At 40.1% G+C, this 22,064-nt stretch overlaps 1 protein-coding gene and 1 pseudogene across 1 annotated transcript in view; both read left to right on the forward strand.

Annotated features, from left to right (window-relative positions):
• The window catches only part of LOC126717012 (cullin-1-like), a 75,046-nt gene that overhangs the window by 33,321 nt on the left and 19,661 nt on the right, over positions 1-22,064 (forward strand). The window lies entirely within an intron of this gene.
• On the forward strand, positions 555-4,036 carry LOC126717013 (non-functional pseudokinase ZED1-like; annotated as a pseudogene).

Below are 22,064 nucleotides of genomic sequence, written 5' to 3' on the forward strand. Positions count from 1 at the left end.
CCCCCATGGCCCAAACTTGAAGGATTGCTCACTTTATAGAGAAGAGTAATAATTGTTGCATTCACCTCTCCAAGTAACCTACGTGAATTGAAGAATGATTGGATGGCATGGACTACATCTGAAGGGATAACAGGCCAAGTTTATAAATAAAATAAAAAAAACAAGCTGTCAACCCATCAGGGCCTGGGGCCTTCTCTCCATCCAAAGAAAACATAGTCTACTAGATCTCCAAACTTGGAACTGGCATTTACAAATTTTCTTTGCAATCTATTGCAATTTGGAAGTGTAGAACCTGCTGAAAGTCTCCCCATATTTCTTGAGCCAAATGCCCCTCAAAGGTGCCTAACAAATTTTAATAATAATACCTTGAACAAAGCTTGGATCCAAACATGTTTGGAACTATCTTTTCCAACCCATTACGTTTTGATTTATAAGATTTTCATGTGTATTATTTAAACAAGTCACATGACTCATTAACTAAGTCATGTGACTAAAATTACACATAGATGGTCTCTTTAATTGCCACATAGTGGACTGAAAAAAGATGGCTCCAAACATGTTTGCAGCCAAACTTTTTCCACTCACAACACATTTTATTATTTCACCTATTGAGGATCTGTTCTCTTATTCCTCTAATCACCGGTCAGAAAAAGTATTGAGCTTTTAGCATAACTTATTTTAACTGCTTGATGAAAGAATGCAGTATTGTTACCCCCTATTGAGCCAACTATTTCTAGATGTTTATTTCATAAGGGCCTCCTATCCTCAGCTGATACTCTTATAGAATTCTCCAATCTTAAATTGTAGCATCAATGGTTGGGCTGCAAAATTCTCAGTATTCTCTTTGGGTCTAACTCCTCCAGCTCGTAACTAACAGTTATGCCCTCACCCACATTCCTATCAACTTTCCCTGCCGACAACAATGATTGATGTGGCAAATCAACTTTTGGGAATTGATTGGTCTATCTTATGTCCTTGTTATCTTTTTTTCATCCAAATTCATCGTTGTTCCTGTCTGCAATAAAACAAATGTATACCTAAAGTAGAAATATATGTTCCAAGTTGCAACTTTGTTATTGAATTATATTACACCTTTGTGTTTTAAAGTTGCAGGTGGAGGTATGAAATTGTCTACAATAATGGTGTCACTATACAAATTGGCAGCGTTATTATGATTGAACATGCAGTTAAAAGTTAGAAACTTAGTTGGATTCCATTGGCAACTCAATAGCAATACATTAGTGCCCTTTGAAATACCGCTGAAGTAGGAAAAAAAACATTTATGTTTTTGGTGGTTTCCCATACCCTGATTCAAGTTTGCCAATCATAAGATGATATATGCCTGAGACAGTGCAGTATTCTTCACCAGTTTAAAACTGAAAAGTGAGCATATCTGCCCAATAAAACCTAACAAATTTCTAAACACAGACAATCCCAACAATATGGTCTATCAGATTCAGTTCAGCCCAAGCTCCAAAGAAGAAAACGGTGAGATTTTATTAGACAATTATACCTAAAGCACAATTTACACAGAGATTGTGAACAAATTTAACAATAGTCCAGATAGTTCTCAAATATTTAACGTGACATATAGCCTATAGGCACTTAGTAAAATCCAACTCGGACTCCCTGCTTTCACAGAAATCCAGAATAATTTATTGGGTAAACAGTTTTCCCCCTTGTGATTTGGCCATGTCACAACTTAGTCCACAAAATTTCTTATGTTGCATTTATACAACTAAGGTTGGACCGAAACGAAATCATTAGGGTTTGTTCTAATTCTAAATTAATAGATTTTATATTTTGTGGACAAATTTACCCTAAATGATCCAGGTTTAGTAGTCTGATTTGGTCAATGAGCCATGCATGCAATTAAAAAAAGTATGTGAAGTCAATATTTTGATATTAGATTTCTATTTGTTGGAGCCATGCAATTGAAAGAAATATAACCAACATGCAAAACCTCACCCCATAACTAAAAAAAACAATGTTGAGAAACCTGATCCACAAATTTAATCTTTTTACACCCTGTTTTTGGTTTGGCTCTCAACCAGGTACAACACACACTTGTATTAGGTGAAGGTATTGAAGAGAAAGTCCAAGGAAACTGCCAAGTCATTGTGATGAAATTTCTCAATTTCCGGATTGGTATTCTTAATTGTGATGATCTTTCTTAAGTGGACTAGGAAGTTTTTTTTTTTTCCTATACACTTTGAATATAATCTTTTACAGGTTTTACACGATATAGCTTATAAAATATTAAGTTTGTTAAGACTTCCACATCCACAAGCTAGCAAAATCTGATATAAGTTTGTTCTGCTTCACATTTTATAGCTGAAACTCTCTCTCTCTGTGGGTTCTTCACAGGTACATTCTCTTCACCACTGAATTTTCAATTACATTTGTGTCTGCATACCTATGAAATATGATTGTATGAACTTTTGGGCGGTCCAATGTTTGTATGAACTTTTGGGCGGTCCAATGTGTCCTTATCAATAGGTAGTATTAGAGGTTCTATTTCATTTCTGGATGACTTGTAATATATCTATGAATGCGTCTAAAGCAGGATTAAGATCATACTATTTTAAGACTTCTGTAATCAGGTCATATGATATGTTTAAAAAACTGTTCTTATTGATTTGCTGCTACATAATCAAACATTGTCTTAATTGGATCTATGTTCATATTTATCACATCTGTAAATCCCAAGGGATTTTTATTTTTGGAAGTACTTTCAGTAAAATTGAACTCTAGGCAAAATAACCACTTTATGGTATTTGGTTCTTGATATGGTTCATTTTTGTAGTTTATCTCATGGAACCAAAGCCCTCAAATTTATATGGCTTCAAAAGACTAAGAAATTCGATAGATAAAAGAGTCCATGAAAAATCTGTTATGGTTTTATAGAATATTTCTTGCCAAAACAAGTACCAATTGATCCAAGCTCTTGTATGATGTTCATAGTTAGGAGAATAGTCAGCCTGGACCATCAGTAATTCAGTAACATTTTTGGCCAAGAGACTTTTAGCTCAACGGCATAGCTTGCTCTCCTTTATTAGGAGAACCAAGTTCAAATCTCCCCTCCTCCATTGTGCTATCCAATTATCAAAATAATTATAAAAACAATAATAATAACTTTTTTCATACTTAGGTAGGTAATATGTTTCAAAATCATGCAATTCATGATTTACATAATGGCAGAATACTGTTGGTTTAATACTCTGAATTGTGCATGAGCATGACCATCATGATCTCTAAGCAAAGATTGATCAATGGCCTCCAAGTTTCTTTATTTAATGCCAGATTATAGCCTCTTCATGTCTTAACATATGAAATATGTGTATTAATATTCCTATCTGTAATCTAAGGGTTTGGTGGATAAGATGAATTCATGTTTGAAAATGAAGAGGAAAGCAAAAGGGAAGGCACCATTTATGAAGAATGGAAGACTATTATTAGAGGAGCCAATTGCCTTTTGCAATGGGAAAAGCAATCCTATCCATGTCTTCTCTGCTGAAGAGCTCAGAAGAGAAACAAACTACCATGACCCTTGCTTAGTTTTGAATTTTACAAGGGCTCTCTAGAAGGCTGCTTAATTTCAGTTAAAAAGTACAAAGGAGAATTTCTTTGGGATTTTGAAGTTGAAGACACTATTAAAGACTTTGTGGTTGGAACACAAATGAGTGTCCACAAAAATGTTCTAAAACTATTAGCATCTGCTTAGAGACCAATATTCCAATTCTAGTGTATGAATTTGTAGGGGACAGTATTCTCTCCACATATATCCATCCAATTGAGGGAGTCATCTCAGATCCATTACCATGGAAATGCAGGTTAAGCATTGCAATGGGCATAGCTAATGCAGTTACATATCTCCTTTAATTCATTTTTTAGGCCTGTTATCCATAGAAATATTAAGCCATCCACCATTATATTGGATGAGAACAATGTTGCAGAGCTGACAGATTTCTCACTCTCTATATCTATTCCTAAAGATCAATTGCAAGTAAAGTGATAGTAGTTTTGGAAACTGTAATTATATTTTATCTTTTTTGATTGACAGTTTTTTGAGAAACAACTGAGAAGGTTGATGTGTACACTTTTGGTATGCTTCTACTTCCACTTTTGAAAGGACAGCCTTCACATTTACATGTTATCTACCAAATTGAGTGTGTTCCTATGTCGAACAAAGTCAGGTAACTGAAGTTGTATGGTGCAAATGATTGGGCCTATGATCGACATACTCTTTGGTACCCTCACCTAATTTTTAATTCGTTAATTTCTGGATACATGAGTTGTGACATAATTTTGATTGGTCTGAAGCGGGATCAAGATCATGCTATTTTAAGATTCATGTTCCCACTTATTTGCAGCATTTTTTTAATTAAGTATTCTTTGTGGATCTTGGTTTATAATTCAACTTCAAGCCTGTTTCTTCAAATTATCATATCTTTGTTTAATCTTTAAGGCAAGTATTTATTACAAAAGTATTTCGGGAAAACTAAAATGGCCTCTAGTCTAGATTAGAGAATATGCAAGTTTGGCTGTAGGATGCTCCAGATGAGATTGTTTTGCTGTCCTTAAAGGACCTTGCTTATGATTCTCAATGAAAGTTTCATCATGTGATTCTCAAAAAAATAATAACAAATAAAATAAAATATAAAATAAAAATTCAGGGCTGATTCACTTAACAACTTACAATATTTATTGGATCTTGAAATATTTCAACTATGTATCCTTACCACCAAGCAAAAAAGATCCTACAGATTCCAATCTCCCAAACTGGAGCTGTTCAATATCAAATGATGTGGAAACATTCAAAAGAAAAGATGGAGTTTACCAAGTCAAAATTGCCTATTATATATTGATGAAGGATGGTGCAGGTTCTTACCAACAAGCTCAGGATCAGAGAGGGGCTTGGGACTTAATCTGGAAAGTACAGGTCCCTTTGAAGATTAACACTTTCGTGTGGAAACTCCTTCAAGATAGTCTGCCAACCATGCTTGCTCTAAAACACACAGGCATCTCATCTGACAGCTTCTGCCCTCTGTGCAACTCAGATGAGGAATCTTCAACCCACTTGTTCTTGTTGTGCCCTTTTGCTAGAGCTTGTTGGCATGGTTCTACATTAGCCATACACTCTTCTGACTTCAACAACATTTCCATACAACAGTGGCTAACTTGTTTGATGGTCAAATATAAACGAAAGGAGGAAAACAATATGGCTTACTTGCAGGCCATTTTCACCACATTATGGTCTGTGGAATCACAGGAACAGGGTGATTCACCAAGGAATTAATCCCAATCCTTTTGAAGTTGTTCTAACAGCTCAATCTCTTTCTTGCAGGTATAGAGAAACCTTCAACAGTCATACATAGGACAGCAGAAATGCAACAAGACCAAATGCTGAACAACAACCAACTGCACAACAACAACACCCAACAGGACAGTGCCAGTTGATCATCAAGATTGCTGGTGCTAGGCGTAGAAAATATCAAGGTGCTGGTGCTAGGCGTAGAAAATATCAAAGGAGAGCCTTTGCCTATAATGTCATCAATATGGAGGGAGTTTGTGTCTTTTCTGGTCTAGCTAGCAGTACAGCAATTTCATCCATAGGAGTCCTGCTTGAAGCTATGGTCGCAGCTGGTACTAAAGCAAGAAATCATGGTTTCCAGCATGTTTTGTTCTTAACAGATAGTAGGAACTTAGTTCAGGCTTTTAGGAAAAAAAAAAAAAAGGCAACAGATTGGCTTGACATCACTAGAATGGCTGATCTGAATTTTCTGGTTCTACATAGCCTTTTTTGTAATGTGACTTTAGTCCCTCATGTAGTGGTAGATTTTGTTTGGTCTGTAGCTAAAAGGGCAAGTACAATGCCTATGAACCAAAGCTGGTACAACCCAGTCTTTTGTAACTTTGTTTAACTCCCTTTGACTGGTATCAAAAAAAGAAATATTTCAACTATAGTAGTTTACATCATGAAACCATGCTCTCAAATTTATAATGCTTCAATTAATGACTCGGCAATTCGATGGACAAGGATAAGGTGACCATGGAAAATGTTTTAAGGTATTATAATTTTATTTTTTTTCCTTTTAGGATTAAGATTTTGTTGTTGTTAGAAAACATTAATTGCCTAATCCCAGTTTGTTACACTTACACCTGTAAAATCTAATAGAGGCATAGCGTGGTACAAGTTTGGCTTAGCCATGGGCCGCGTGTAGTGTGATGATATTTGTTGATGGGCCTCATTCACGGGATTGGGCCTTAAAGATAGTCCCTAGGCGTGTAGACTGTAGAGTTATAAACTTAGGCTTTACATTTTTTGGCTTTTAAAAAACGAACCTCAACAAAATTTAAGTTAGAAAACCGTAATAAGTTTTTTATATTTTTTATAAAAAGTTAAGTTAATATAGTAGAGATATTCAAATGTTTGGAATTTGGTACCCAAATGTCTGTGTGGTTAGCGAGAAAGGAACGAAACAACAACACACTTTGGATACATTTGTGAATTGCTAAAAAAAGTTTTGTTTTCTGAATTTTGTCTCAAAAAAAAAAAATATATATATATATATATATATATATATTGTGGGGACCGGCCTAGAATAATAGGTTGGCTGGGCCCTGGGCCCGTCCGAGGACCAGTCCGTCCGAAGAGACATCGTGGCCTAGACAATCCTTATTTAGACCCATTGGGGCAAAGAGAACATGTCCGAGGAGTAATTCTTCCCGGACATTGCAAAATCCGGATCAAAGATGCGTCCCAACCACTGTAATCCATCCTCCAAATATGTAAAAAGGAAGGAAACATGAAATATCTCAGCAAAAGCTGCCACCACCACATTAAATGCATCACAACTACTCTCTTGACCACATTAATGAAGAGAAGACTCCTGAACAGTGCTACCTTGGCCACTGCAACTCACAAAGAATTGATAATGGTGTCTGATGGAACAGGTGCTCAAGTAGGGGTTTGGATGATCAACAAGTGTAAAGTCCAGATGATGGGAGAGGGCCTATATAATATGTAAAAGTCCCCCAAGAGAGAGGGACAGGAAAAAAAAAAAAAAAAAAAAAAAAAAAAGGGAATGAGCACAGGAGAGAAATTTTACTGTATGAATATATGCCTATGAATAAAGTTTCGAGCCTGATCACTTGAGAGGGATCTCTCTTCACGTCCATCTTTTTCGCTCTTGTTTCTGTATTTCCTTAACCCATGCAACAAACTGTCTAAGTTAACTGAAACCAAGTTCTTTAGCCCATACTCTACAAAAAAAATTCATTGTGTGGGACTTCTTGGGCCAAGACTTAAATGACAAGGATTGGACCATTAAAATTGTGCCCCTACAATTGGCGCCATTTGGGGGAAGAACTTAAGTGTCAGAAAGCACAACGGTTAAGCATGGCAGGACTGAGTCCACACCAGGAGAATCCCCACCAGGCTAACCCTCAACAGACAGAACCCATTGAATCTTAGCGGCAAAATAATCCTTCCAACCCAGGCAACAGAAGGAATCACGAGGGAAGCGTACATACTACCCAGACGAGCCAAAGTTGCACCCAAATAGGTAATCACATATCCCAAAGGCGAAACAATCATCAGGCCATGCAGCGAGAGATAGATGACCTGAAAAGAAAGTTGCGACGTGCGCAGCGAAAGCGGTCTCCCTCTAGCTCAGATGCATCCTCTAACGAGGAGGACGTGAGCTATCGATGGAGGTCGAGAACACCCCCAAGTGAAACATTTTCTTACGAGAAGGAGTCTCGTCCTGTTCGAAAGTATGAAAGCCTATCCAGCAAGGGTTTGGGAAACGATGCTATGAATAGGACACTAGACCAGATTTCAAGATCACCCTTCATGTACAGAATAGAAGGGGCTAAATTACCTCAGCGTTTCAATCAACCTACGTTTGCTATCTACAACGGCCGAGCAGACCCAATGGAGCACGTGAGTTAATTTAACCAAAAAATGGCTATCTACTCGCAAAATGAAGCCCTAATGTGCAAAGTCTTCCCATCCAGCTTGGGACCAATGGCGATGAGATGGTTCAACAGCCTGAAAACAAATTCCATAGGCTCATATAAGCAGCTCACTCAGGCTTTCTGTTCTCGCTTTATTACAAATAGCAGAGTCCCTCGACCCCTAAGTTCGTTATTGTCCTTATCCATGCACGAGGGAGAGACCCTGAAGGCGTATTCGGATAGATATTCGGAGATGTATAACGAGTTGGATGAGAACCATGATGATGTCGTTATTAGCACATTCAAAAGCGATCTCCCAACCGAGCATGGCTTAAGGAAATCTCTCACTGGTAAACCAGTTGCCAACGTTCATCAGTTGATGGATAGGATTGACAAGTACAAAAGGGTGGAAGAAGATCAACTACAAGGAAAGGGAAAGGAGAAGATCATTCCCCCCAAAGCGAATGATTTCAGGTCAGAACGATATAACCATAACCAGCCGAGGAGAGATTTTTCGAGACAGGCTGGACAAAGCAACATGCAAACGTTAGTACCGTGTTCAGAGAGCCAGTACAACAAGTTCTGGAGAAAGTGAGGAATGAACCCTTCTTCAGATGGCTGGGAAAAATGGCTGGGGACCCTGCAAAGCGCAGCCGAACCTGTATTGTCATTATCATCAGGACCATGGGCATACCACTGAGGATTGCAGGAATCTATGGAATCACCTTAATCAGCTAGTTCGAGAAGGTCACCTTTTACACTCCTCAAGCGGTCATCTGGGCCAGGCAACACAAGAACCTCGAAACGATGAATCATTAAGACCTCCTGCGGGGACGATAGACGTCATCCTCGCCACTCCAGGAAGAACCGGGTCATTTCCTTCCAGGATGCTGTCTGTGGCTCGGCTCTTCGCCGAGGACAGGGAAAGAGAATCTAAAAGGTCTAAAAAGGGAAGCCCTTTAATATTGGGCTTCTCGGACGAGGATAAAAGGGAAACTATCCAACCTTATGACGATGCCTTAGTGGTTACACTGAGAATCGGAGGTTTCGATATGAAGAGGGTACTAGTAGACCCAGGCAGCGCAGTAGAGATAATGTACCCCGATCTGTACAAGGGGCTGAACTTAAGGCCGGTGGATTTGACGGCTTATGACTCTCCCCATGTCAGCTTCGAAGGGAAGACTGTTGTACCAAATGGGCAGATCAGATTACCCATATAAACTGGGTCAGAGGTGATAGAGGTGGACTTTATCGTGGTTGATGCTTACTCGCCCTACACAACGATAGTTGCCAGGCCATGGATCCATGCCCTGGAGGCCGTATGTTCTGCACTTCATCAAAAGGTAAAATACCCCTCCGGAGGCTGAATGGAAGAGATTCGTGGAAATCAAGTCATGGCTAGGCAATGTATGATGGCTGCCATCTCACGCCGATCCAATGCTGAGTCCTCGGCTTTCGAAAACTTATAGCAATCAATCACCTCGGCAGGGCAAAATAGTGGGCTAGCCAAGGAGATAAGGTGTGAAAGTTTGGAAAAGTTTACCGTTGAAAACGATCCCGAGAGATTTTTCCAGGTCGGATCAGAGTTACCACCTCAAGAAAAAGAGGAACTGGTTGGATTTCTAAGGAAAAATGTTGACATTTTTGCATGGGATGCTTACGATGCCCCAGGGGTTAACCCTAGTCTCATTTGTCACTACTTGAATGTTAATCCATCTTCTATTCCAAAGAAGTAGCCATCCTGACGCCCATCGAAGGAACATGCCAATGCCGTCAGAGACGAAGTGATGAAGCTGAAAAAGGCAGGAGCTATTAAAGAAGTTTTTTACCCTGAATGGCTGGCAAATACGGTGGTGGTGAGAAAGAAAATGAGGAAGTGGCGAGTCTGCGTGGACTTCACAGACCTGAATAAGGCATGCCCGAAGGACCCATTCCCCTTACCTCGAATTGACCGATTGGTGGATGCAACTATAGGCCACCCTCGAATGAGCTTCCTGGACGCCTTCCAGGGCTATCACCAGAGACCCCTTGCACTAGAGGATCAGGAGAAGACGGCGTTCATGACACCCGTCAGAAACTATCACTACTTTCGGACTAAAGAACGCAGGGTCAACTTACCAAAGGATGATGACCAGAATGTTCGAACCACAACTAGACAAAGTTATTGAAGTCTACATAGACGATATGGCCGTAAAAAGCAAAATGGTCCGAGCACGTGAAAGACTTGGAGATCATCTTTGACATCTTAAGGGAGCACAAGTTACGGCTCAATGCTTCCAAGTGTTCATTTGGGGTCGGATCTGGGAAATTCCTAGGCTATATGGTAACCCACAGGGGAATAGAAGTAAGCCCAGATCAAATCAAAGCGATTAACAGCCTACAGGCTCCTCGGAATCCGAAAGAAGTGCAAAAGCTCACTGGCATGATCGCAGCATTAAACTGGTTCATATCACGATCTGCAGACCGATGTCGATCTTTCTACCTCTTGATAAATAAGTAGAATGGGTTTGAGTGGTTGGAGGATTGTGTCCAGGCCTTCCAGCAACTTAAGGAATACTTGTCGCGACCACACATCATGTCTAGCCCTGAGGCAGACGAGGTACTGTTTGCATACATAGCCGTAGCCCCTCATGTTGTAAGCCTGGTATTGATACGAGACGACAAGGGAGTACAACGACCAGTGTACTACGTAAGTAAATCATTACATGAGACCGAAGTGCAATACTTACCATTGGAGAAAGCAATTCTGGCAGTAGTGCATGCCACGCGGAAGCTCCCTCGTTACTTTCAGGCACATACGGTTATTGTTTTAACCCAGCTTCCCCTTCGATCGGTGCTCCGAAGCGTCGATTACACAGGAAGGATCGCCATGTGGAGTGTACTATTGGGTGCTTTTGACATTAAATACATGCCTAGGTCCTCTGTCAAGAGTCAAGTCCTCACGGACTTAGTTGTAGAATTCGCTGAACCCTCTGTAGAAACAGTAATCGAGAAGGAAGACATGGATGGAAAATCGGTTTGCACAATCTTAGCACGAGAGATCTTGCGTTGGGAGGTTTACATGGACGGCACGGCCAACCAAAGAGGATCTGGAATTGGGCTAGTTCTAATATCGCCCGAAGGTATTGCCATTGAAAAATCGCTAAGACTCGGGTTCTCGGCTACGAACAACGAGGCCGAGTACGAGGCTTTACTTCAAGGAATGATGATGGTTCAAAAATTGGGCGGAAAGGCAATGGAAGCGTTCTCGGACTCAAAATTGGTCGTTGGCCAAGTGATGGGTGAGTTAGAAGCTAGAGATGCTAAAATGCAGGAATATCTCTGCCGGGTCAAATGCCTGCAATCAAACTTTGAATCCTTTAACCTGACGCATGTTCCTAAAAGTGAGAACACACATGCGGATTTCCTGGCCACTCTAGCCACATCTTCTGCACATGACCTGCCAAGAATGATCCTTGTTGAAGATTTATGCTAGACAAGTTCAATTGGAGGAGAGAGAGCTCAGGTCCATTAGGTTAGAAAGAGTCCTAATTGGATGGACCCAATAGTGAACTTCCTCAAGGACGATACATTACCAGAAGGAAAACTGGAGGCCGAGAAGATACGGAGGAATACTCCTCGGTTTTGGTTATCAGAAGACCACAAACTATACCGGCGCTCCTATCCTGGGCCGTACCTATTATGTATACACCCAAAATAATCCGAGTCCTTGCTTAAAGAGTTGCATTAGGGGATTTGTGGAAGTCACACTTGAGGGAGATCGCTGGCACACAGGGCACTCACCCAAGGATACTGGTGGCCGAACATGCAAAGAGAGGCCCAAGAATATGCAAAGAAGTGTGATCAGTGCCAGAGATTCACCCCAAATATCCACCAACCCGGAGGAGTCCTTAACCCCCTCTCCAGCCCCTGGTCGTTTGCTCAGTGGGGTCTTGATATTTTCGGTCATTTCCCCAAAGCAACAAGGAATAAGCGATACATGATAGTCGGAACTGATTATTTCACCAAATGGGGGAGGCTGAACCTTTGGCCAACATCAGGGACGTGGATACCAAGAAATTCATTTGGAAAAACATTATTACACGCTTCAGAACTCCACACACACTCATCTCGGACAACGGTTTCCAATTTGATAGTAAGAACTTTAGGGAGTATTGCTGCGAGTTTGGGATCACTAACCGGTATTCCACTCCTGCCTACCCCCAAGGAAATGGACAAGCCAAGGCCGTGAACAAAGTCATAGTGAGTGGACTGAAAAAGAGGTCGGATGAGGCAAAGGGGAGATAGGTGGAAGAGCTCCCACATGTTTTATGGACCTATCGAACGACGCCGCGGCGGTCAACGGGTGAAACTCCCTTTTCAATTACTTATGGGGCCGAAGCTGTACTCCCAATCGAGAACAGCTTCCCCACATTGAAATCTAACACCTTTACCCTAAACAATAATGACGAGTTATTGGGGAGAAGTCTAGACTTAGTTGAGGAAAAAAGGGAAAAAGCAATGATCCATATGGCCTGCTATCACCAGAAACTAAAGCAGGGGTATGACGTTAATGTAAAGCTGCGACCTTTGAGTCCAGGTGACCTCGTGATGAGAAAGATTCTCGGCAGTGCTAAAAACCCTTCCTGGGGCAAGCTGAGACCAACCAGGGAAGGACCATACCGCATCACATCTGTAGCCGGAATAGGTGCTTATTACCTAGAAGACTTAGATGAAAAAATTGTACCTTGCCCATGGAATGTAAATAATCTAAGAAGATATTATTATTAATGAAAATAGCTCTGCCTATGTTTTGTTTCATGATCATCGCACACTCATTGGTCCAGTGGCATCTATTCAAGTTTTAAACAGAACCTAAGTCCTGTATGGCTCTTCGGACCACAAACTTAGGGGAAATTAATATCTTGAGACATCTCTACAAGTTTTAAATAGAACCTAAGTCCTGCATGGCTCCTCAGACCACAGACTTAGGGGAAATTATAACTTATGGCATCTATTCAAGTTTTAAATAGAACCTAAGTTCTGCATGGCTCCTGGGACCACAAACTTAGGGGAAATTAATAACTTATGGCATCTATTCAAGTTTTAAACAAAACCTAAGTTCTGCATGGCTCCTCAGACCTCAGACTTAGGGGAAATTAATAACTTATGGCATCTATTCAAGTTTTAAACAGAACCTAAGTCCTACATGGATCCTCGGACCACAGTCTTAGGAGAAATTAATAACTTATGGCATCTATTCAAATTTTAAATAGAACCTAAGTCCTGCATGGCTCCTCGAACCACAGACTTAGGGGAAATTAATAACTTATGGCATCTATTCAAGTTTTAAACAGAACTTAAGTCTTGCATGGCTCCTTGAACCACAGCCTTAGGGGAAATTAATAACTTATGGCATCTATTCAAGTTTTAAATAGAACCTAAGTCCTGCATGGCTTCTCGGACTACGACCTTAGAGGAAATTAATAACTTATGGCATTTATTCAAGTTTTAAACAGAACCTAAGTCCTGCATGGCTCCTCAGACCACAGACTTGGGGAAAATTAATAACTTAGAACTCTTGTGCAATTTCAAGATACGCGCGTAATTTAGTATAATTGCAACTATCATTCTGAATTCGCCGCACGGCACTCCTTTTTCTTATTCGTTTATATTTGTTTATATTGTTGCAAACGGTAAATAGAGGAACAGTATTAGTAAACATCAGAAGAGAATGGAAAAAAGAACATTCTAAATTAATAAGCCGAGGTCAATACAAAGAGAGGTCTTTACAAAAGAACAAAAAATAAGATAACTCTCGTTTCAAAAAAAAAAAAAAAAAAGAAAAGTACAGGAATTAAAAACCTAGAAGCTAAGCCTCAGCAGGAGGATTCTCTTTCTGCTTTGGTTGAGGAGGAGGAACCTCGGAAATGGACTCCTTGGCAGGATCCTTGGCTTTATCAAGTAGAGGGATGGCATTAGGAATAGCCATGGCCTGCTCGGAAGCTTCAGGAGCGTCGTCAGGAACCTCTCGGATCTCCGGCAGGAAGAAGACCTTCTCGGGCAACCTCAGTGCCGAGTCTGTAGGAATCCCTGTAGCATTAAGGGCATGAGCCCATGAGATGCTGCAATAATCCCTGCACACCTCCGGAATTTCCTTGGAGAGACTGGCTTCAGTTTCTTCAGCCCTAAGCTAATAAGCAGCTTTCTTTTCAGCCTCTGCAGCCTCCTGAATCAGCTGAGCCTCTTCTTTAGCCCGCCGGACCTCCTCCTCAGCTTTTTGTAGCGCGGCCTTGAGATCCAGCACTGTTTGCTTTTCAGTGCCAAGGCTGGTCTCGGTCACGTACAATTTTTGGCGCTGGTCCTCTGCTTGGGCTTCAGCGTTCTTCAAGTCGGCCTCAGCACTCCGACAGTTCTTTTCTGCCTCTTTGAACTTTTCCGAGAGTTCGAAGTTCTCCTATTTGAGGGACCCCATAGATCTCTCAACCTCGGCACGAGATTGAGCCTCGGCTTCAGCTAAGCTACGGTTGCTACGGCAGTACTCCTCAGCCACAAACATCTGCTGAGTGATCTGCCAACAAAATAAAACTGTCTTAGAATGCAACTAGGTCTAATGATTTAATGAAAGGGAAGAAGAGTCACTTATCATTGCAAGGTCCCTCTTGAGGGATAAAAAGAGCTCGGGCTGAGAGAACCGCCTGTAGGCCTCCATATCCCGAGGGAGGAGTACTGGTTGCTCCAAAGCCTCAGCTATGTACCCTGCTCGGCCCCTGTTGTATTCTTGGACCGAGGCAGTGTAGGGGATAGCAACCCCATCTACCTCTAACTTCGGGCTCCAAGTGCGTGGGTGAAGACACACTTCAGCCCGGTTCTCCTCCTCCCGGCTTTCTACGGAGGAAGCCCTTTTATTCTTTTGCCCCCGGGTGGTTTTTTGCTGCTTGCCCGGGCGGGGGACCACTTCACCTTCCTCAGGGGTTTCAATCGGCCTTTTCTTCTTTAGGTCTGGGTTAACCTTAAGGCCGAAGTCAGACGAGAGCTGAGGAGCGACCAGAGGGAGAACGGTGGTCTGCGACTGAGGAGGTGCCTTGGATGATTTACCCTTGCCTCGGGTGGCCATCAATTCTCTAAGGCTTTTTCCCTTGCCAGAGGCCATGTTATCTACCTCTTCTTCTGAGGAGTCGTCCGAGCAGGCTATAACTATTGGCACGTCGACCACTGAATTTCGGTCCTGCTCTCCTTTGGGATCAAAAAGCTCAATCAGAGGAGCTTTGGGAGTTTCTTCTTCGAAGTAGAACTCGTCTATCTCCTCCTCTAGAGAAAGACAAGATGATTCTTCTTCTTCAGGCTGTGCGGCAACCTCGAAATTATCTGGAGGATTTTGAACACGGGGCAAAATCACTGGTTTGAGATCGTGGCAGGCTAGAAATTTGGGCTTGGACACGTCGATCCTTGCTAGTCTCGGACTACCAGCTCTTATGGCTTGGCCAATATCCTGGAAGGCGTGTGACAATGGTTGATAACCCAGAACCAGATGAGCCGCGTGTAGTTGCCCGTCCTCGCTCACGTAGATTTCTGACCTCAGGAGATAGTTCAAGGCCGGGACGTTCACGTGGCTCAGCTGAGGAGCAACGTGAGCTTTATCTGCAAAATAGCCAAGGATGAAATTATGGTTAGGATGGAAGATTTTTGATTCTTAAGCAAGAAAGAGCGAATCTGAAAAACTAAACCCCCTCCCCAAAGGATCGGCCTTAAAGGTGCCGCACCTGGAATTCCTGCCCGAGTTGGGCAATGGAAACCATCGCTCCATTCTCCTGAGGCAATGAGAAAGTCATCCTTCATCGTTTTATTGGATACGGGGAGGCAGGAGATTAGCTTAACGACCTCGGACCGAGATTTAAGGTAATACCCTCCCTTCTCGACGTAGTGGCACTTGTACAAATGAACCACATCATGCCAGGTCAGGCCTAGACCCATTCGCTCGTTTAAGACATCTATGCAGCCTAATACCCTAAACATGTTTGGAGTGCACTGATGCGGTGTCAACCTATGGTGGAATAAGTAGTCCCAGGTAATCCTACGCATGGGGAGTTTCATTCCTCATTCTATAAAGGCAATCATAGAAATGACAACTTCACTCACATCTCTATCTGTCAATACTCCTTCTGGGGGACAGTACTGCAGAACCACCCCCTGCAGGATGTGGTATTTTGCCCTAAAGGCCTCCATGGCAGCTGGCGTATCTACTAGGTCCTTGAATCTACCCATCTAAGTTGAACTGGAGGGAAGAGAATAAAAACCGAGGAGAAAAGTGAAATCCGAGGAGAAATTCAAAACAACGAAACGAACGGAACTTATGAGTATTTCACAAACGATCAGTAAGATGCTTGGAAATCTCTTCTAGGAAGGACGCTTCGTAGAAACGGTTATGGAAATTTGAAGAACGGAAGTGTTCGTAGATCTCTGGGCGTTGGAGTTCTCTGGACTTCTGATATGCAGATAAAAAAGAAAAAATGAGCCTCTCTAGTGCTTTATATAGCAAGAGAGAGAAAAAGAAAATCACTCCCGCTCAAGAATTCAAGGAAAAATGCTGGCCGTCAGATCTACGCCTTGCCGTTGGATAAGGGAGACACAAAGCTACCTGGAGTAAATGGCCGCGCCTCGTAAACTGTAGCGCGTCAAAAGTGACTGCCCACACGCGCGAACTAGGATCTAATTAATTTCATCCTTTGTAATGTCAAAACCCTGCTTTTCTTTTCGAAAGGAGATAAAAAACCGGAGTTTTGAGGGGCTATTGCGGGGACCGGCCTAGAATAATAGGTTAGCTGGGCCCTACGCCCGTCCAAGGACCAGTCCATCCGAGGAGACATTGTGGCCCAGGCAATCCTTATTTAGGCCCACTAGGGCAAAGAGAACATGTCCGAGGAGTAATTCCTTCTCGGACATTACAAAATCCAAATCAAAGATGCGTCCCAACCACTGTAGTCCATCCTCCAAATACGTAAAAAGGAAGGAAACCTGAAATATCTCAGCAAAGGCTGCCACCGCCACATTAAATGCATCACAACTACTCTCCTGGCCGCATTAATGAAGAGAAGACCCCTGAACAGTGCTACCTTGGCCACTGCAACTCACAAAGAATTGATAAGGGTGTCTGATGGGACAGGTGCTCAAGTAGGGGTTTGGATGATCAATAAGTGTAAAGCCCAGATAATGGGAGAGGGCCTATATAATATGTAAAAACCCCCTAAAAGAGAGGGATAGAAAAAAAAAAAAAAAAAAAAAAAAAAAGGGAATGAACACAGGAGAGAAATTTTATTGTATGAATATATGCCTATGAATAAAGTTTCAAGCCTGATCACTTGAGAGAGATCTTTCTTCACGTCCATCTTTTGCGCTCTTGTTTCTGTATTTCCTTAACCCATGCAACAAACCATCTAAGCTAACTGAAACCAAGTTCTTTAGCCCATACTCTACAAAAAAATTCATTATGTGGGACTTCTTGGGCCAAGACTTATCCGACAAGGATTGGACCATTAAAATTGTGCCCCTACATATATATATATATATATATTTGTAAATAATCTAACTTTTATCTTTTTTTTTAAAAAAAAATAGCTTTTAACTTTTTGTAAAACATTTAACGTAAAAGTTATCAAAAACCATTTATTTTGATTAAAACTACGCAAATAAGCAAAAGCCAAACACACACTTGAGGCTCTTGTGAGTTGACCATTTGAAGTCCTTGCTAATTCAAACTTTGTTTGATTAGTCTCAAGTTTAAGGATTTACACATTGTACTTTCATTTTTAAATTTCTATTTGAGTTTTTTTTTTTATATTTTTTTATTTTTTTTTTATTTTATTGTTTTAGGTACTTTTGTGTTCTCTATCACAAACATAGAGTACTAGTTCCTTTCTTGATAAAAATTTTATTACTTATAATAAAATTAAAAATAGAATAGATGTATTACCATTGTTGTTGATTTTTTTTTAAAAAAACAACTTTAACTATTTTTTAGGTGTTTTATTTTACTTTTGACGTCAAAAAAAAATTGTCTTCCACTTTTAACATTGCAAAATTGAAAAGACCCACCCAACAAAAATACCCACCCGGGCCAAACCCATGCCTTTTAAACAATCTGGTCCGAAAAGGAATCTTCACGCCCAAATCCTTTGTATATGCTCTGTGACTGTAAGTAAGTAACGGTATGAACCCAAACCAAAAGCTTTGAATCATCAGTTTTTGTTATTAAAATCCAAACTCCAAAATGGGTCATTTTACATGGAAATTTAAAGAAAATGGTGTGTTGTTAGATAGATTCGAAACCAATTCTGACGCATCACTATTTTGATGATTATGTCATAGAACAACAAGATGGAGCAGCCGCAGCCACAGCCACAGCAGCACCTTCTACATTTTTCCCATTCAAACCATCCCTTGCTCTTCTTTCCAGACTACGGAGGTGGATTTACTTGTTGTGGGTGCCAAGAATCAATTTATGGTCCTGGCTACTGTTGTAGGGAATGCTAGGATGAAAATTACTACCGGCATCATAAATCATGTGCAGAATTGCCGCTTGGGTTGCACCATCCCTTGCACCCAATCCATCCTCTCGTTCTCTTTGATGAAAACACACATTATCCTGAAGAAGAACACAAACAAAAGACCAAATGCCAACTCTGCAATGAATCTCGCCGACAATACACTTATAGCTGTTACCGCTGCGACTTCAACCTTCACGCCACATGTGCTTCCTTACCGCCCACCATCCAATCTTCTCAAGTCCACCACCACCCATTAACCCCCTTTTGGAAGTGGATGTCGTTCACTTGTGACCTTTGTGCCAAAGAAGTCAAGGGTATACCTAATCAGTGTGCTTTATGTAGTTTATGGTTTCATAATAGTTGTGCTTCTTTGCCGGGCAAACTCAAAGTTATTCGTCACAAGCATCTCCTCCACCTCACCTATTCTTATATTGAAGTTGAACTCCATCAATCCGACTCCCGATTTTGTCAGCTCTGTGTTCAAAAGGTGAACACAAACTATGGGTTTTACTATTGCTCCAGATGCGATTGCGTTGTCCACCTCGATTGTGTTGCGGACTACAGAAATAGGGAGAACATAAATTTTGCAGGAACTTAAAGAGGAGGAGAATGAAGATTCAGAGCTCGATCAATCTGTTGACTCCGCAGCTTACAAAGTCAAAAATATCAAAGTGAGGGAGGACAGAACTGAAATAGCCGTAGAAATCCAACATTTCAGTCATGAGTATGACTTAAAGCTTTCGGATGATAAGATACTAAATATTGAAAAATGCAACGGGTGCGTACAAGCCATTTCTCCTTCCTTTTATAGTTGTGTAAATTGTAGCTTCTTTCTACATGAATCTTGTGCTAGATTACCAAAGAAAAAGAGACACCCACTTCATCAACACTTACTCACCCTCTTCCCAAAGCCACACGACGATTGGAATCGGCGTACATTTATGTGTGGATCCTGTAGGCGTGAAGGCAATGGATTCAACTATAAGTGTGAGACATGCCCATGGTATGGGTCTCTTAGTCTCGATGTTTCATTTAGTTTAATCTTAGACATCCTTACCCACCCTGGTCATGACCATCAACTTCTTTTCTCTAGCATAGAATCTCAACAGAATTGCAATTGTTGTGATTCTAAAATTTACCCAATATTCTGTTGTACCATTTGCGAATTTGCTTTGAACTTCAAATGTGTTACACTACCACTAACCGCAAGGTACAAACAACATGAGCATTCTTTCACTATCTATTATACTGCTGAAGATGATTCCGGTGAATATTATTGTGATATTTGTGAAGAAGAACGCAATCCAAAGCATTGGTTCTACTATTGTGCAAATTGCAATTATCCTGTACATCCCAAATGTATTTTTGGAAAATACCCAACTATCAAATAACACGTAAATTGATCACCTGTTTGGAGGTGTTTGCACATTTTTCTATCACCCAGACCCCTTTACTTTCACTGAGGAAATCAAAGATCGCCCTCAATGTAATAGATGTAATAGTTATTGAGAAAAGTTGATCTTTCAATGTGGCCAATGTAATTTCAACACACACTAATATAGTTTATAGAAAAGACAAATGTTGTTTTTGTTTTTATTCTATACTAGACTGAGTTCACAAAATTTTGGTGCGTGAAATTCGCCAAATAACAATGCAGTAATTTTGTTTAATCCTCTTTCTTGGCATCATGGTTAAGATTGGACATAAATACATTTACCCAAGTCATGGTTGTTTGCATCTGGTTGTACCTGCCTTGGTTCTTTATTATCAAATTGAATGTTTTCTTACGAAAATCCATTATTGCAGTTTAGGGGGGAACTTTTATTTATTTCATTTCCTTTTGAGTTTAAGCTTGTTAGGATTGTTGTTTCATACCTCTCAAATGGCCAAAACAATTAATGTATTGTCACACTCATTAAAGCTAAATTTCAATTTGACAAACAGCTTACTGAATTATTCATTGAACCAACCAATCTTGATGTTTGCAATAACCTTGAGGTGAGTTTCTTTTATGTTTTTATTTTATTTTATTTTTATTTTATATATATATATATTGTATTTTTGGGTGTCTTGAACAACATTTGAGCTGGATGTTGGTGTGTATGTATTTTTAGTTGTTGGGACTTTGGTCAATTGTCGATGATGTGACCATTTTGGGGCTATGTGTGGTGTTTGGGCTGTATCCTACCTTTTTGACAAAATTCCTTAGAAACAAGTCTTAAATTGCATCAATTATATAATATACAAACAACTTAGGCTCGTAAGTTTAAAAATGCAGCATTGATTTTGGTAAATTTGCTTGCTATTTTTTGCAACCATAATTAATAGTTATTCTTAAATACAAAGTCTCTGAAGGTATATGAAATTTCCTACAAGTAATTGTTGGTAAAATGTGAAGCTGGATTTTTCTTCTAAAAGATGTCTACTATTTTGCTTAAATAATACCCAATCTACCTAAAATATCAACTTTGCTGCATATTAAGTAAGGAGAAATCGTCTTACATGGAGAAAAATGTTATGGCCTTCATAATAGTCTATGAGGGCAACTATAAAATCTTAGAAAAGAGATGAACCCAGAAAAGCTGGTAGCCAAACCACCAAGAATAGACAGGTTGATTTTCCTCTTAATTTTTAATCACTTAAGCCATATTCATTTTGTTTACTTCCCTTATGTGCTATTAATTTTCTTTTGGCGGTGGACCTGCTAGAGCATTGGAGATATGATGTCACTATGTGGTAGAAATTGCTTCTTCACCCATCTGTTGGCTTGAATCATATTGCATGAGTTTAAATCTTATATTTCCTTTAAATAGCTATACATCACATTATGGTGTATTTATGTATGTATGGGATTTATTAGAGTATGTAGTATTTATTCGTTTAAATTGCATAAAGTTTTGTAATATTTATTCATTTGAATTGCATAAAGTTTTTGTGACAGGCACATGGAGGCAACTGATTTCATTAACCTAAAAGGGCAAAAAAGTTGAGAACAATTCTATAATGGTGAAATTTCTTTATGATCTATGATGAATTGCATATGTAACTCAACATTTCTTTTATTGTTGCAAATTATGAATTGCATGTATTTGTGTAATCTTTTAGTTTTCCACTTTGTAACTAATTAGTGAGCTCTGAAGATGCCAAATTTGATTAAAATTGAAATACTACAACAACTTATGGATTCATTTTATAACCCTATTTGTAGATAACAGTGATGGGTGATTGACTTTATATTTCTGGCTAAGATATTCATACTTAAAAGAAGGTGGTTTATCTTTAATGAGAAGGTCTAAGATAGAGTTAAATGGACAATAGAAGCAGGGGATAGAATATGATCAGTATCGCATGATGCAGAATGCTTTGAAGGGAGCACAGAAAAAGGTTATACCATATCTGATTAAAGTGGTTAATTAACGCAGGAATAATGAAGAACAAGATCTGTACTTGTCTTAAGTATTTCTACTTGGCAGAGTCCTTGAAGATTCGATTCTATAATAGATTCGATAATTCAAGGTTAGCTTTGAGGAGGAATCGGATAACAATATAAGAAACAATGTTGTAGACTCTTACTTGGAA

This window comes from Quercus robur, chromosome 3 (assembly GCF_932294415.1).
Source record: "Quercus robur chromosome 3, dhQueRobu3.1, whole genome shotgun sequence".
NCBI classification, from domain to species: domain Eukaryota; kingdom Viridiplantae; phylum Streptophyta; class Magnoliopsida; order Fagales; family Fagaceae; genus Quercus; species Quercus robur.